The following is a 12,260-nucleotide window of genomic DNA, read 5'->3' on the forward strand; positions in this document are numbered from 1 at the left end:
GACAGTAAATTATATTTTGTAAAAAAAAAAACAAAGGTTCTGAGAGCATAAACAAGTCATTGATGGTCAAGGTGACTTTATTATGGACTCTTCTTGGCTTGAAGCAGCCATCGACAAAGAAAACAGGGAGGTGTTTAAGATCACTCAACTGCCCTTAGTGTCTCTCCTCCCCGCAGTTCTAAGGAGGGAGTGCATCAGGCACAACATACATTTAGAACCTTGGCTTATAGTAAATTTTCTAACTCCTTGTGAAAAAAAAATATGTTCCAATTTTGTAGATTTTTTATATGATAATACATGGCTGTCAAAAGTATGCTATCTACAGGGGAGCCAGGTGGCTCAGTTGGTTGGGTGTCCGGCTTCAGCTCAGGTCATGATCTCACAGTTAGTGAGTTCAAGCCCCACCACGTTGGTCTCTGTGCTGACAGCTCCGAGTCTGGAGGCTGCTTCAGATTCTGTGTCTCCCTTTCTCTCTTTCTCTCTCTCTGCCTCTCCCCTACATGTGTGCGCTCTCTCTCAAAAATAAATAAGTAAACTTAAAATAAAATTTTTAAAGTATACTATCTACAGAGATTAAAACATAAAAAATATACGTACTTAGTTATATTGCTCTAAGGTCCTATCTTAACAATAATTGATAAAATAGCTACTTTTCAAAAGAATCTCATAGAATAAAAGAGAATGTTGAAAATAGATGTTTGAAAATATTATCATTAAGTGAATTTTTTGCTGGAATAATATTAAATACTTCAATTCTAAAGAAAAGATGTTCATATCTGGTCAAATTAAAAACAAAGCAATGCTTGGAAACAGAATTTTCTAACCTGTTAATCTTCCAAGTGAAAAATTTTAGGAATTTATTTTTAACCACTTTGCTAAAATGATTAAAATCCAACACCTTCCAATTAGTTTGCTAAGGCAACTAATTGGCATTGAAGAAAATGGAAATATGTTAGGTGAACTTCAGCAAAAACCTTTTCATTACTGGTAGATGTAGTTGAAAGATGTGTATCATAATTTAGTAAATGCAGCCAATGAAATCTTTCTTCCATTAGTTTTATGCATTTTTGTGAAGTACTTTTTTCAGTTCTATAGCCATTAAAAATAGGGCTTGAAGTAAACCTAATTTAGAACTAATCTAGCCTTATTTCGAATTCAATTAGTTAATTAAGAAGTTAGCTTAGAATTAAACTGTTTTGTTAAAAATAATGTAATATTCTTAATTATTGTGCTCTCACTACAAACTAATATTAATTATTTGATATTCAATGACAGCAAAAATATTTGGTATCATTAAATTGAAAATAAAATAATAAGTTGCTGTTTTGTTCAGGTATTTGTGGTCTAAATTTTTTATTTAATCCTTATTTTTTATATATTTAATCTTTAGAAATTTCTTTTAACTTTGTAATTTATGTATGTTTAGTAATACATAGATTTGCTATTATATAAATATTGCATATAGTGGTATAGTGGCACATATAGTGGATTTCGATTTTTTTTTAAACTCTTTGGGACGTATGCTCAGCAAAATGTATTGCAAAACTCCTGCATTTGACCCTGTAAGTCCCCACTGGGTCTTGCCTAAAGCTAATTGTACTCGAAGACTCCACACCAATGTGTACAGGAGACAAGACAGTTTCCTCATCACAAACTCACAAATTCATGCTAAAGCTATTTACACGTAAAGAGACAAACACACATAGAGCAAGTGCAAAGATAACAATATGTTAGTTTTAATTATTGAATCTAAGTGGACTATGTACGTGTATTCATTCGGCTTTTAGCTTTGTTTAAACACTTTTAAGGTAAAAAAGGTGAAGACTAAAGCTCTTTATGCATACATCTAGCATGAAAAAATTAATTTTTAATAGTAATTTATTTCCTAAATATCACTTCTATTCCATTAGTAATTACTGGACCCCTGCTATATGAAAACGTGTATTTGAAAGGAAATTTCTCTACTATTTACCTAAATTTCCCACTTTAATCTATATTTCTCTGTATATATAGACAATCCTGTTTCAACTACAGCTAGAGTGGATTCTACACTAAGAAATGTCATAAAAAGTATTTTTTCCCCTATAAAACTGTTCTAATACATTAGCAATTCTAACAGGGGATGTATTCTTGGCAGAATACATTCTACAGCTGCTATTTATATTCATTCCATTTTAATATTTTCTTTATCAATTTGTAAACAGGAGGCCAGATAAAAAAGATGAAAAACTCAAGAGGCTTGAAGTTGCCTGAAAAAGGTGCTGAATACCTTTTGCCATGGGAACCATGCAGAAGACAAAAATGTACACACATTTCCAGAACAGCCTTCCAAACCTTCAGTTGCATTAAAGTTGAATTTTATAGGTTTTCTCACTTCTGCATATGTATAAACTGAGAATAGAAACTATTCCCTATAAGGAGGCTTCTATACATATATCAAAGGATTGTGATGACATTATAATAACCAATAGCGTGGAGCTGGGGCAGATTGTGATGATTCTGGAATCTCAAGACATTTACTTTCTGTTATAAAATATTAATGAAACAGCTGACAAGCCAACAAAATTCTAAAGGAGCACATCTCACAGGAGAGAAATTTGTTGACATTGACTTGGGCTCCGAAGTGGGTTTTATGAACTCACCGTTACGGATGTACCTATTGCCTTTGTGTTAATTGTGTATTCAAGGAAGAGACGCTGCACTTTCAGAGATAGACATCATCATAACCTCTTTTATTATTCAATTGTATTTCAAAGCTATGGGGCAGGACAGAGCTTGGGCTGATGCTATTTTTATTTGCTTTTAAATAGAAGTGACTTATCTTGCAAAAATGAATGTGAATAGGGTTTTTGTTGTTTTGTTTAGGCATTTGTGGTTTAATTTTTTTTTTATTGCTGCAAGAATTCCAAGGCATGGTGTTTCTTTTATTAGGAGGAAAAAGATACCTGATGATGATCAGAAACATTTTCATCCGTTGGTGGGGTGTGGTAGCGTAAGTTACTATAGCCATAAAGTTTAGGGCAAGAGGCTGACTCCTCACTGCTGGGAGCTGAGAAGCACTGGGATAATAATGCACCCCAGCAGCAGAATATATATATTTTTTCCTTCAGTTTTTCATGGCACCCTTCCCCCTAGCTCCAGGAGCCAGGATGATGTGCTGCAGTATGAAAAGCAGCCTGCGATTCTGCTGCATACTGGGAAAGAACAACTGACTTCCAGAGTATTCAACATTTATTTGGCTGCTAATTCAGCACATACTTACCTATCCCCTGGTTATCTTTGTTTTGTTTTGATTTACACCCAGCAAGGCAATAAAAACCCACCATCTTCACAATATATATTTGGTGGTACTGGGTTTACCTGAGTAAACTACTTACAATATTTTCTCTTTATAAGCAAGAATGTACATCGGCGCATCAGCAGGCAGAGTTAGAAGACTAGAAAACTCCCAGCATACAGAGGCACATATATTCCAAACACTTTGTTTGTATGAATCCAAATTGCTTTGTCTAAGACTTCAATATTGACCTCATGGCACCATCTTTTAAACAACCAAGTTAACTACAAACAAATAATTGTGTCTCAAATGATCTTTGATAAAGTTGCAAAGATACGTCAATGGAAAAGGAATAGTCTTTTTCAGCAAATTATTATACTGGAACAATTGGAAATCCACATGCAAAAAAAGAAAAAAAAAAAAGCACCTAGACATAGACCTTACACCTTTCATGATAATTAACTCAAACTGGGTCATGCATCTAAATGTAAAATGTAATACTCTAAAACTTCAGCAAAAAAAAAAAAAAAAAAAAGAGAGAAAATGTATGTGACCTTAGGTTTGGTGGTGAATTTTTAGCTGCAACACACGCAAAAAAACACAATCTATGAAAGAAAAAAATTGGTAGATTAGACTTAATTAAAAATTTAAAACTTCTGCCCCAAGAAAGACTCTATTAAGAGAATGAAGAAACAAGTTACAGACTGGGAGAACCTAGCTACGAAATAATATCCGATCAAGAACTTCTATTTAAAATATACAAAGAACTCTTGGGGCGCCTGGGTGGCTCAGTTGGTTAAGTGTCCGACTTCAACTCAGGTCATGATCTCACGGTTCATGTGTTCGAGCTCCACGTCGGGCTCTGTGTTGACAGCTGAGTCTGGACCCTGCTTCAGATTCTGTGTCTCCCTCTCTCTCTGCCCCTCCCCTACTCATGCTCTCTCTCTCTCTCTCTCTCTCTCTCAAAAATAAATAAACATTAAAAAAATTAAAATAAAAAAATATATACAAAGAACTCTTAAAACTCAACAGTAAAAAAAATGGACAAAAATTGGCCAAAAGATATGTATGAACAATTCACCAAATGAGGCATACAAATGGCAAATAAGCATATGAAAAGATGCTCAATATTGTCTGTCCTTAGAGGAATGCAAATTTAATCAACAATGAGATATGACTACACCCCTATTAGAATGCCTAAAACCCAGAAAAACAACTGGTGAGGATTTAGAGCAACAAGGAACTTTCATTCCTTGCAGGAGGGAATGTAAAATCTTACAGCCATTCTGGCACACAGTTTTTGGCAGTTTCTTACAAAGTGAAATAATAGTTTCACTGTATGATCTATCGATTGCACTCCTGGTATTTACCCAAATGTGTTGATAACTTATGTCCACACAAAACCCAAGTGTTTACGGTAGCATTATTCATAATTACCCCAAACTAGAAGCAGCCAAGATGCCCTTTGAATGATGATTGGATAAACTGTCATACATCTATATAATGGAATAGTATTCAGAATATACAAAAAGGAATGAGTCATCAAGCCAATTAAAGATATGGATGAAGTATAAATGCATATTGTTATGTGAAAGAAGTCAGTATAAATAGGCTATATACTGTACAATTCCCATTACATGACATTTTAAAAAGGCAAAACTATGGAGACAGTAAACTGATCAGTGTTTGCCAGGGATTCAGGGGGATGAGCCAGTGGTTTGAATACATGAAGCACAGAGAATTCTTTCAAGAATTTTACAGTATGATCCCATAATGGTGGATACATGACATTATAGAATAACAAAGTGGAATGCAGAATATGACAAAGGAATCTAGCTTTATTACAAATGTATGAAACAATGTCATTAAAGGGGTAGAGGGCAACATTATTATGTTTTTGTTGAAGGTTCCCCCCCCCCCATGGCAGTGCTTGGTAATAGTTCTAATATAGCTTTGCATGTATACTGGAATTGAACAATTAAATAAATACATGGCAGATGGTGGGAACAAGGTTTCTCACTGTCGTAGTGGAAGGTTATAAATAGCCAAGGAGAGGAGGCTAGAATGATCCATGTGGTAATTAATTTCTTGAAGACTAATTATATGAATTCATGTTTAGCTTAACATACATACAGATGGTTACATTCAGATACAGAGATACATGTATGTACCTAGGTTAGTATTCACACATATATTTCCTTACTCTGTCAGTTGAGAAGGGCTAGAAAAAACACCTCAGGTGTTTTTCACACCTGGCACTCAAATCTTGGTTTCTAATACCATTCTCTCATACAAGAATGAGGATTTCTTAGAGAAGTGGCTGATTCTATGACCAGGACAGGAAATATACAAGATGAGACTAAAACATCCTACAGTGCTAGAAAGTAGAGATATGATTTAAAAAAAAATACAATAATAGGGGTATATCAAAAAGATATAGAGGTCATTTGAAAGAGCTCCCAATGGCCAATTTGGAACATTTTGAATACAAAAATAAATAAATTTCCTTTGGTTTATAAACTTTAATGATATTCATAATGATCAAATAAATAAAATGTGGAGGATATACAATTTGTTATGCAGAAATATCCAATAATGTACCTATCTCTCCTTAAGTGTGGGTTGCACATACTAACAACCTTTCAAAAAGTATAGTATGGAAAAGAGAGGAAAAAGAAACTTCACAGTGCAAAAATCCGACAAATTCCATCTCAGATGATCAAGGCCAACAACAGTGATAAATCACGTTGATAGCATGTACTCTTGTAACAATGTGATGAAAATGGTGGTTAACCTCTGTGATCTTCCTCACAAAAATCCCATAACTCCAATCTAAGCATGAGAAAAATATTGGACAAATTCCAGGAGAGGAGCATCCTACAAAATACCTGAAAATATATCTGTCCAGAAGTCCTCAAAAGTCTGAAGCTTATCAAAAACAAGGAAAGTCTGAGAAACTGTCACAGCCCAAAGGAGCCAAGGAAAACTTGATGGCTATATGTAGGGTCAAATCTTTGATGAGTTCCTAGAACAGAAAAAGGATGTGAGGAGAAAACTATGGAAATATGAAAGAAGTATGGACTTTCATTAATAACAATATATCAATATTAATTCATCACTTGTGACAAATGAAAATGGGTGTGGGGCATGGGGAGACTGTTTATCATTGGTTTTTCTATAAATCAAACTATTCTAAAATGCTAAGTTTATTAAAAAGTAATTGTCTCAAAGATCCTAAGAAAGTTAAGTACGTGTTGGATATTTTTTTTAATTTTATGTAGTTTTATTTAATTTTTTTCCTTGAATATATTTTTATTGTGGATGATTATTAGTCACAATAATTATTAAATACCTAAGGAAAGTATTGTGCTTCCCAGTTTTCAAAGCTCTTTCCCATATTACCTTATCTGGTCCTTTATCATAAGTAACAAATTATTAGTCTCATTTTATAGCCAATGAATTTGAGGCTCAGAAACGGGAAGAGAGTTGCCTGTGGTCACACAGCTAGGAGGGGCAGAGCTGACAATTTTCCACGCCGATGCAGCAAAGTCCATGTATATTAAAGGACTTTTACATGTGCACACATTTATATAATGCAACCTTATTAAGAATTATACTTTCTTCAGCAATTAACCTAATTTTACTTATTAGTATCTATTTATATCTTGTTGCTATGCTGGAAAATAAAACTACTGTAATTTCCTTACATTATGGAATGCACTTTCATTAAGTTGCACATATGTTATTTTAAATAAACATACCTACTCACACAAAATGAAGAAAACAGGGAAGCACATGCTTCTTTTACTAATGTATATGGATAAGTTATCTAAATAATTTAACTGACTCAGTATCTTTTTTTGTGGCATATATACTGCAGCAGAATCCTAGATATCCTAAAAATATGTAGCCTTATTTTCACTATTAAACAGAAGAGGCAAATATTTTATAGTAGAAAAAATGCACACTGACATGTTGAGGTGCACTTAACTGGAGAAAATTTTGACTCATTGCATAAAGTTTTCATCTCAGCTCTGTCACTCGCAAGTTGTATGAACTCTTGCAAGATTTACTTAATCTCTCCGCAATCTCACTCTCTCATTTTAAAAGGGGTATAATAATGTTGTATAACTCATAACATTCTTGCAAATTACAAGACAAGACCTTATAATAGCCCCTATGGCATAAGTGCTCAATAAACAGTGACTATTGTTACAATTGGAACAACCCCAAGAACCATCCATTTCCACATATGTATAGTCTTTAACATGGACAAATATTTGACTATATTTATCCATAAAAATAAATCAATAAAAGTCCTCTTAATGTAGCTTTGTAGATGTGATAGTCCGAAAATTCCGTATTGGTCATTAAGGCATCGAAAAGGAAAGACCAAATCTATCTCCTTTCTTCTCTTCCCTTTCCACAACTTTCTCTCTCACTTTTTCCTTGTCTTTTTCTTGTTCTTTTCAAATGTGAGAATGACAGCATTTACAAAAAAAAAAAAAAAAAAAGGCAAGGGAAAATGGTGAGGTCTTATTAGAGTGTCCTGGCTTGATGGTTGCATTTAATTTTGCAACCCTAGATCCACCTGACGGTATATGATCCCACTAATGTGATGTTCGGAGACACACTACTTAATCAAAACAAGTGAGTAGAACAAATGCTGTCTTTGTTGTGCTTAGCAGTTCGTGTATTAGTTCATTCAGATATTGCTTAACAGCTGATATGTACTGAACCCTGGGCTAATCATAATGCTACGATGCTGGCAATAAAGACATCACCCCTTTCTTTAGAAAACGTGCAGTTAGGGGCGCCTGGGTGGCGCAGTCGGTTAAGCGTCCGACTTCAGCCAGGTCATGATCTCGCGGTCTGTGAGTTCGAGCCCCGCATCAGGCTCTGGGCTGATGGCTCGGAGCCTGGAGCCTGTTTCCGATTCTGTGTCTCCCTCTCTCTCTGCCCCTCCCCCGTTCATGCTCTGTCTCTCTCTGTCCCAAAAATAAATAAAAAACGTTGAAGAAAAAAAAAATTAAAAAAAAAAAAAGAAAACGTGCAGTTAGTGGGGAGGGTGGGGAGCGTTACTCAGTAGAAAAACCATTTGAAGATATAATGGCTGACACATTCCTAAATTTGGTGAAAACTGTGAATTCAGATGCAAGAAGCTCAATGAACCTCACACAAGAAACACAAAGCAAACTACCCAAAAACTTTATACTAAAGTTGCTCAAGATCAAAGATGAGGGCTACTGCAGATTTCTCATCAAAAGTGACACAAGGGAGAAAACAGAGGAGAGCTTTGATAGGGGCTGCATACCAGCAGCTTCCTTCCACCTCTTTTTTTGGCAGAAACTGACAAGCTGATTCTCACATTTAGGTGAAATTTGAGGAATTTTGAATAGGTTAAACAACTTCAAAAGGGGAATAAAATTGAAGATTTTATACAACCTGATTTCAAAATTTATAATGCTATCATAATCAAAATGTGATATTGGTATAAAAATATATATATTAAATACAATATGTATATAGAGAGAATATCTAGATCTCGATCTCTCTCAACAGAGAGATAAAGAATACATATATATGTAACATAATAGCCCAGAAGAATATCTACATAATTATGGTCAATTGATTTTCAACCAATGTGCCAATACACTTCAATGGAGGAAAGGATATTCTTTTCAACAAACGGTACTGAAATAATTGGATATCCATATGTCACAACCAATGAACTGATAACTTTACCTCATACCATACACAAAATCTACACTAAAACTCATAATCATATACAAACATTTACATGCTGAAATTAGAAAACTAGAAGAAAACATAAGAACGATATTTGTGATCTTAGGTTAGGCAAAGATTTCTCCCCCCGCCCCCGAAATGTTTATTTATTTAGAGACAGAGAGAGGGAGAGCATAATGGGGGGAGGCAGAGTGAGGGTGAAAAAGAGCATCCCAAGCAGGTTCTGTGCCGTCAGCATAGAGCCTGATGCGAGGCTCGATCTTATGAACTGTAAGATCATAACCTGAGCCGAAATCAAAGGTCAGATGTTTAACTGATGAGCCACCCAGGTGCCCCAGGTTAGGCAAAGATTTCTTAGATATGATACCATATAGCTACTACATAAAAGAAAAAAAAAAACTGATTAATTGGATTTTATCAAAGTCAAAATATTTTGCTCTTCAAAAGATACCATTAAGAAATTAAGAAAAGTCATAGACTGGGAGAAAATACCATAAATCACATAATTGATAAATGACTCATATAAATAATACATAAGAACTCTTTTAAAAAAATTTTTAATGTTTATTTATTTTTGAGAGAGAGAGAGCATGCAAATGGGAGAGGGACAGAGAGAGAGAGGGAGACACAGACTCTGAAGCAGGCTCCAGGCTCTGAGCTGTCAGCACGGAGCCCCACGCGGGGCTTAAACTCACAAACAGTGAGATCATGACCTGAGCCAAAGTTGGAGGCTTAATTGACTGAGCCACCCAGGCACCCCGAATATATGAAGAACTCTTAAAACTCATAATAACATAAGTGACACAATAAAAATGGGAAAAATATTTGGATATTCATTTCATCAAAGAATGAATGTCATTTTGGACACTGGTTTGACAGTTTCTTAAAAATGTAAACATAGGGGCGCCTGGGTGGCTCAGTCCGTTAAGCGTCCGACTTCGGCTCAGGTCATGATCTCACGGTCTGTGAGTTCGAGCCCTGCGTCAGGCTCTGTGCTGACAGCTCAGAGCCTGGAGCCTGTTTCAGATTCTGTGTCTCCCTCTCTCTCTGCCCCTCCCCTGTTCACACTCTGTCTCTCTCTGTCTCAAAAATAAATAAACGTTAAAAAAAAATTTTTTTAAATAAATTAAAAAAATGTAAACATATATTTAAACTAAGATATAGCAATTTAAAAGTTTATATACTTATGAGAAGATACAGTAGCTCTACTTGTAGGTATTTATAAAGAAAAAATGAAAATATAGGTCCACATAAAAATTTCCATACAAAATATTCATAGGAGTAGTATTTACAATAGTCAAAACTGGAAACATTCCAGAAGTCCTTTAACTGGTGAATGGACAAACAAAAATGTATGTCCATGCAGTGGAATACCAGGTGGAAATAAAAAGAAACAAAGTACTGACACATGCAACAAAATGGACATATGTAAAATAGATTATGCTAAGTGAGAGAAGCCAGACCATTAAAGACTACACATTGTGTGATTACATGCCCTAGAGGTAAGAGCAGGGTTTGACTTCATCTGGGCATGAGGGTACTTTGAGGGGGTGATCAAAAGTTTCTAAAAATAGATTAAGTTTATGGTTGCACAGCCATATAAATTTACAAAAGTAAAAGCATCCGTCTTTATAATTACATTGGGTAACTTTGTGGTGTGTAAATTAGACCTCAATAAAATTGATAAAACTTTAATAAAATGGATTCAGAGAAACAGTAGGGTGAATTAATAGCTTTGCATGTACTACAGAAAGCAAGAAAAAATAAAATGCATTAAATCAGAAAAGCAGTATAACTTCTGTTATTTGTAAACAACATAATTATGGACATAGAAATTTTCCTTGAATCTATGATAACGCCAATAAGTGAATTTAGCAAGATGACACTATGAGATCAACATTCAAAAACAGTTTTATTTCTATATATCATCAGTAAATAAATAGCTCCCAAATAAAATTCAAATACGATTTCTGAAAGTATAAGAAAATATCAAAACTTGGGTATAAAAATAGAAGAATATCTTCTTGAAGCTGGGGTCAGCAAAGATTTCTTGGACAATATTCAAAAGCCCTAATCATAAAAGAAACAAATCAGGAATTGGACCTCATTAAATACCAGACACCATTACAAAAATGAATAGACAAGCTACAGGCAGGGGGAAATATTAACAGGCTATTAACAGGCCAAACTCATCTATGGTGATTGAAGTCTGAAAGTGGTTATTTCTCTGAGGTGTGAGGAATGACTGAAAATAGCGTAAGGAAACATTCTAGAAGTGATGGAAATGTTCTGCATTTGCTGTGAATGATAGTTACTGAGGTGTATACAATTATCAGAAGTCATTAAAACACTAGAGAGCTGTGCATTTTATTATATGTTAATTATACCTCAAGTAAAAAAAAAGAACAGAAATAAAAAGACTTAAAAAAATTTTTTACAAGAGCAAAACACTCCTTACCTGTTTAAAGAATGCAGTAATAAGCCCACAAATAGAAAGGGAGAAGGAATTAGTTTTATGAAATGGAAATTAAATAAATGTTTATGGGTGAGGCAGAGGAGTTGTGATCTAGACATTTCGGATCTTTACTACAGAGTTAATCACCTATTGGTCTAAAAAGGAGGAAAGTCTCCAGAGAAAAGAATTTTCTGCTAAAAAAATGCGCATTGATCAAAGTTCTTACCAGCAACTCAATCCAGATATTGTTCAAATGCATGATTCATTATTTTGACATCTAAATGTCATAACTATCTTTGATCCTTTTCCTTGGGGATACCTTGCCTAAATGTGATAGAGAAAGTCAGGGGGAGTGGGTGAACAAGAATCTCTTTTTCTGGATCTCTCTATTCTCACATAAAAGGCAAATACGTTTAGCTCCACCCCCCACCCCAAGCGTCACTGGGGCAATGAAAATCCTGGGCAGATTTCAGACACTGCAGGGTCATTGTTCCCTCTTCTGAACTACCATTCCGCTGCCTTTCCTCACTGCTAGGTGAGACTCTGAGTGGAGGTGGCAATTTCTGTGCAACTCCCCACCCCCACCCCCCAACTTCTTTTCTCTCATCACATAAACCAGTAGACAATTGGATGGCATTTCCTTGGCTACAATGGGCTCCTAAGAGATCTTCCAGTTATTCCCGCTATTTGGCTAATCAATCATGTCACCCCATGGTTACTGGAAGTGTGTTGGCTAAGATGATCAGCCATGTCCCCTGCAATAAAACTCAACGGGAAAGC

Source organism: Panthera onca, chromosome D3, assembly GCF_046562875.1.
Source record: "Panthera onca isolate mPanOnc1 chromosome D3, mPanOnc1 haplotype 2, whole genome shotgun sequence".
Lineage (NCBI taxonomy): Eukaryota > Metazoa > Chordata > Mammalia > Carnivora > Felidae > Panthera > Panthera onca.